The sequence below is a fragment of the Podarcis cretensis genome (assembly GCF_951804945.1).
Source record: "Podarcis cretensis genome assembly, chromosome: 5".
Lineage (NCBI taxonomy): Eukaryota > Metazoa > Chordata > Lepidosauria > Squamata > Lacertidae > Podarcis > Podarcis cretensis.
This window is the reverse complement of record NC_137174.1, coordinates 13,197,114-13,203,095: the sequence shown is the minus strand read 5'-3', so window position 1 is coordinate 13,203,095 and position 5,982 is coordinate 13,197,114. Positions and strand designations below refer to the sequence as shown.

At 44.7% G+C, this 5,982-nt stretch overlaps 1 long non-coding RNA gene across 1 annotated transcript; it reads right to left on the bottom strand.

Annotated features, from left to right (window-relative positions):
* Window positions 1-2,104: 2,104 nt before the first annotated feature.
* LOC307216552 lies at window positions 2,105-3,355 on the bottom strand. Its single transcript, XR_013839142.1, has 3 exons — window positions 3,008-3,355; window positions 2,700-2,839; window positions 2,105-2,531 (listed from the first exon to the last, which is right to left on the bottom strand). It is a non-coding gene; the product is annotated as an uncharacterized lncRNA (long non-coding RNA).
* Between the last annotated feature and the right edge of the window lie 2,627 nt (window positions 3,356-5,982).

Here is a 5,982-nt window from a genome sequence, read left to right as displayed (position 1 = left end):
TGTGAGTTATTGGGGTGGACCTGGGGACCTCGACACACAAGTATCAGAAAAGGTTATTTATGTATGCCACTACTGCGGCACAAAAATGGAAAACGAGTGAGGTCCCAACCAAAGAAGAATGGCAACTTCAGTTGACATAATATGCGCAGCTTGCAGACTTAGCATATAGAATAAGAGAACAAGAAGATCATACGTTTAGAGAAGATTGGAAAGCGTTTATTGAATATATGGGAAATATGCAGCTGAGAACGCTGGCAGCATTAAGATAAATTCAACAGTGTAAATAAGCTTTGATGGATGCAATAATGGAATACTGAATGGTATAGTTTTTGTAAAATATGCAGGGATTTATGATATGCAAAACGAACCATGAAAAGAGAAGAAGGGAAGTCATTGACATTTTAAGGTTGTTTAAATGAATATTCTAAATTGTAAAACAGAAAAAAATATGTGTGTGTGTGAGAGAGAGAGGTTGCGGGATCAATCACGAGGAGGAGAAATTTTGACTTCCCGCATGACCTCCTCCCTCAGTACTTATGAAAGACTTTAGTTTTCTTGTAATTCACAGCCAACTGTTCTCTTTGTCAGTATCCTGAGAATGCCCTCATCAATCCTTTGTTTGAGATAGAAGTACCCCTCTACTATTGTCCATGTTGGATTGCTCAACCATTCCTACTGTGTCCTTTCTTTTAGCAGATCAAGACGATCAGGTGATAGCAAAAACTGCAAGATTTTTCACAGGGGGCAATTAGAATAAGATCTATTATTTGATTTTTGCTGTAAACCTCCAAAATGTATTTTGCATAGTTAAGTTTTCACCTCTATCTTCAGTACATTTTTATTTTTATTGCTATGGCCAGTGGCTGATGCAAATAAAAATTCTTCTTCTACTACTTATGAAAGATTTGTGCTAGCCAACTGCCACCGCCAGAGGGAGCCTAGGAGATTTCCTGTGAAACCTTCTCTTTCTGAGGATGATTCCAGATGTTGGCTTAATCGTACAAAGACTGCTGCAGAAACTTGTGAGATTTCCTGCAGAAAGGATAAATTCAGATTACATGGGGTTGGAATACAAAAGGCTCATGCAGAAACTTGTGAGATTTTCTGCAGAAAGGATAAATTCAGATTACATGGGGAGGGAATAGAGTGGTACCTCGGGCTACATACACTTCAGGTTACATACACTTCAGGTTACAGACTCCGCTAACCCAGAAATAGTACCTCGGGTTAAGAACTTTGCTTCAGGATGAGAACAGAAATCATGCTCCGGAAGTGGTAGGCCCCATTAGCTAAAGTGGTGCTTCAGGTTAAGAACAGTTTCAAGTTAAGAACGAATTAAGTACTTAACCCGAGGTACCACTGTACCAGGCTTGTTTATCCCAGAACAAAATGCTTGTCTTCCCATTAGTGGCATCCATATCACTTCTTCTCCTTCCCAGTGTCATTCCTGGAGATTTCCCCTATTTTAAGGCAGGGGTTTTCCCTCCAATCCTGGCCATCTTGGACTTTCCAAGGATTGCAAAACACCCCTATATCAATGGGGAGTCAGGCCGGTGCAAATCTGCATTTTGCCCCACTACGGCAATCCCGCCGACGGGCAATTTGATACCCACAACATCTTGTTGATGCTGCGAAAAACTCACATGTGTGAGGAGCACCCAGTCTGCAATGAGCACCCATCTGAAAGCACCCTAAGACTACAGAGTCTTCCACTGGATCTTCCAGTGTTTCTTCCTCGTTTTATTGCAGACAAAGATCTGGTTCCTGGGAGTCCTGTGGCACTAACAACAATTAAGAACACGGGAAAAAACAAAGAGCTCCTTTTCCCTCCTTTCCTCTTTCTCTTGTAATCATGAAATGCCAAGCGGGGAGCACGCAGGTTGGAATTTTATTTCAAAAGGATGACTAAAGTAAAGGTAAAGGGACCCCTGACCATTAGATCCAGTCATGGCCAACTCTGGGGTTGTGGCGTTCATCTCGCTTTATTGGCCAAGGGAGCCGACTTACAGCTTCCAGGTCATGTAGCCAGCATGACTAAGCCGCTTCTGGCGAACCAGAGCAGCGCACGGAAACACTGTTTACTTTCCCGCCGGAGCGGTATCTATTTACCGTATTTTTCGCTCTATAACACGCACCTGACCATAACACGCACATCGTTTTTAGAGGAGGAAAACAAGGGAAAAAACATTCTGAATGAAACAGTGGATGTATCATTTTTGTGTTTCATGCTGTGGCCACAGACATGTGATCTGATGGTGAATTTGGGGTGACCCAATGCAAAAATCCTGAGAATCCCTGTGGATCCATGCTTTGTAACCACGTTTTTGCACCATTGCAGCCCCAGGCAACAGTGGGTGCGTGATTTTTTGGGGGCAGGCTGTAGCCATGGACATGCTATGTGCTCTGATGGTGAATTTGGGCTGACCCAATGCAAAGATCCTGAGGATCCATGTGGATCCATGTTTTGTAACCACGTTTTTGCACCATTGCAGCCCCAGGCAACAGTGGGTGCGTGATTTTGGGGGGGCAGGCTGTAGCCATGGACATGCTATGTGCTCTGATGGTGAATTTGGGCTGACCCAATGCAAAGATCCTGAGGATCCATGTGGATCCATGTTTTGTAACCACGTTTTTGCACCATTGCAGCCCCAGGCAACAGTGGGTGCGTGATTTTTGGGGGGCAGGCTGTAACCATGGACATGCTATGTGATCTGATGGTGAATTTGGGGTGACTGAATGCAAAGATCCTGAGGATCCATGTAGATCCATGCTTTTTAACCACGTTTTTGCACCATTGCAGCCCCAGGCAACAGTGGGTGTGTGGTTTTTGGGGGGCAGGCTGTAGCCATGGACATGTTATGTGATCTGATGGTGAATTTGGGCTGACCCAATGCAAAGATCCTGAGGATCCATGTAGATCCATGCTTTTTAACCACGTTTTTGCACCATTGCAGCCCCAGGCAACAGTGGGTGCGTGATTTTTGGGGGGCAGGCTGTAGCCATGGACATGCTATGTGATCTGATGGTGAATTTGGGCTGACCCAATGCAAAGATCCTGAGGATCCATGTGGATCCATGCTTTTTAACCACATTTTTGCACCATTGCAGCCCCAGGCAACAGTGGGTGTGTGATTTTTGGGGGGCAGGCTGTAGCCATGGACATGCTATGTGATCTGATGGTGAATTTGGGGTGACTGAATGCAAAGATCCTGAGGATCCATGTGGATCCATGCTTTTTAACCACATTTTAAGTGGGGAGGGAAGGAAAAACACAGAAGGGACAAGGAGCAGGAGAGGGGTGTGCAGAGAAGCAGCTGGCTAAGAATGCAGGAGAGGGGTAGGGAGGAAAGGAAGGCAAAAGTTTTCCCTCACCTACCCACCCAAGCCAGCCAGCTCGCGCTCTCTCTCTCTCTCTCTCCCTCCTGCATGTTTTCAGCTTTCCCCTCTGCTTGCCTGGAGGGGAGGGGCTTTCCCTGCTCTTTGTTCCGTTTGAGCAAACACAGCAAGGAAACAGAGATGGGTGGGCAGTAAGACCCTGAAGCAGAATGCCGGAAAGCAGCCGCTTCCTCTTTTCAAGTTTCCCTTCTAGGAGACGCGCGGTTTGATTTTTGCCTGCTTTTTTTTGCCTCCCCTTGCACTATTTGGCTCCAGGGACCACACATTCGCTCAATAACACGCACAGACATTTCCCCTTCCTTTTTAGGAGAAAAAAATCTGCATGTTATAGAAGGAAAAATACGGTATCTACTTGCACTTTGACGTGCTTTCAAACTGCTAGGTTGGCAGGAGCAGGGACCGAGCAACGGGAGCTCACCCAATCGTGGGGATTCGAACCTCCGACCTTCTGATCGGCAAGTCCTAGGGTCTGTGATCAAAAAGATCATTGAGAACATCGTCGAGCAAAGGGGAATTCCAGACTGTCGCTATTTTGCAAGTGGGAATTCTAGCTCGTAGCAGCCAGGCCAGGTTGCACAATTATCGTGGATTTGGCACTCAACAAATCCTCTTATTTGGGGAATTTTTGCAGTTAGGAAAGTGTTGGGTAAAGTGGTTCATTGGATAGTGTGAAATAACAATTGTGATGTCATGTAACACCCACCAGAAACAAATAATAATGGATGGTTAATAAACCTACAACATGGTGCAGCGGGCTGAAAAAATAGAAATAAAAAAATACCACACGGACATCTCAGTGTTTAGCAAGCACTTAGCTTTCAATTTATTTATTATAACCTAGACAGAGGTCTATTGACCAGTAATAGGTAGCTAGACTGGCTTTAATATGGAAAATTAACAGCAAAAGCTGATACGACATAGATAAATTAATGCCTTGGGGATTAATCTCAGCATGTCCCATCCCAAAGTCCCATGAAAAAAAGTTGTGTTGTGTAACCCATGCACAGCAAGGAGGGAAAAAACAAGCAAACCAGTTTTCTATCCAAAGTTACAAAGCTTCATCACTAGGCCTAATAGAGATACACAATCTAGACGGATAAACAGTTATGCATACGTATATCACAGTTAACTGTGCAATAAATAAAACTTCAAAGTGCTTAACTCTCCTATTTACAACATAATTAAATACCTTACTGGTGTTATCCATGCCGTCTACTAAGGGGAAGGGTTTTGTAAGTTGTAGCATTATGAATAATAAGAAAGAGGGTTTTAATAAATTCATCCTGCCCTGGGGTGACTGGGTAGGACATAAGAAAGCACTTTCACCCCTCCCCTCAAATATAATGTCTAATGTGAGGCTGGGGGCTGAGAAAGCTGCTGTGTGGATGGTTTACAAGCTGGTTTTGGACACAGCACCCTGACTGTCCGCATGAACTCAAAGTGTAGTCTGCTCAAATTTGGGTGATTGTTTTTTTCAACCCAAGAAGCAGTCTCCCTGTGTCGGCAGCAGTTAGCGCTCAGATCAGCCCTGTGTTTGCTCTTCTTGGCATAGTGATGTATGGAAGTGAGAGCTGGACCATAAAGAAGGCTGATCGCCAAAGAATTGATGCTTTTGAATTATGGTGCTGGAGGAGACTCTTGAGAGTCCCATGGACTACAAGAAGATCAAACCTCTCCATTCTGAAGGAAATCAGCCCTGAGTGCTCACTGGAAGGACAGATCCTGACGCTGAGGCTCCAATCCTTTGGCCACCTCATGAGAAGAGAAGACTCCCTGGAAAAGACCCTGATGTTGGGAAAGATGGAGGGCACAAGGAGAAGGGGACGACAGAGGACGAGATGGCTGGATAGTGTTCTCGAAGCTACTAACATGAGTTTGACCAAACTGTGGCAGGCAGTGGAAGACAGAAGTGCCTGGCGTGCTCTGGTCCATGGGGTCATGAAGAGTCGGACATGACTAAACAACAACAATATCAATGCTTGGCAGTACAGACTTGTGGAGAACAACTCTCCTGCAATCAGTTCCTGGAAAGAAGCAGAGGGCTTTCTCCGCAGCATCGCTGGGAGAGATAAAGGGAGGAGAAACTTGGCGAGGATCTTAACGGGGACAAAGAAAAGGCGCTGAAGAAAGCAAGAATGGATACTCCAGATGGACTGCCGAAAACATGAGAGAAGGAGTCATGGGATCTCGAAATCAGGACGTTTGAGACAGCAGCTGATTAAGAAGGTCAAATGGCACCCTGAAATTTTCCACCCAGAGCCTCTAAAACGCTTATTCACACTGCGCTGCACTGTTGAGGGCTGGAGAGATTATTAAAGAGGCAGAGGATTCTCCCCGTGGCACAGACAGCCCAGAAGTGCTTGAAGAAAAATCCTTCTAATTCTCCGGATAATAAAACTCCAGATATTAAGTAAGCATTGAAAATAACGTTCCTGTGCATTGAGATTTAGTTTACATTTCTGGATCAAAATTTCTTTCTTGCAATATCACATGTTTTCCATGGTGAAGATGTGCAATGATCTCCATCGTTCATTTTTTGCTGAGGGCTTTCCAGAGGAGCAAAGGGTTTTTTTTTTAAAAAAAAAA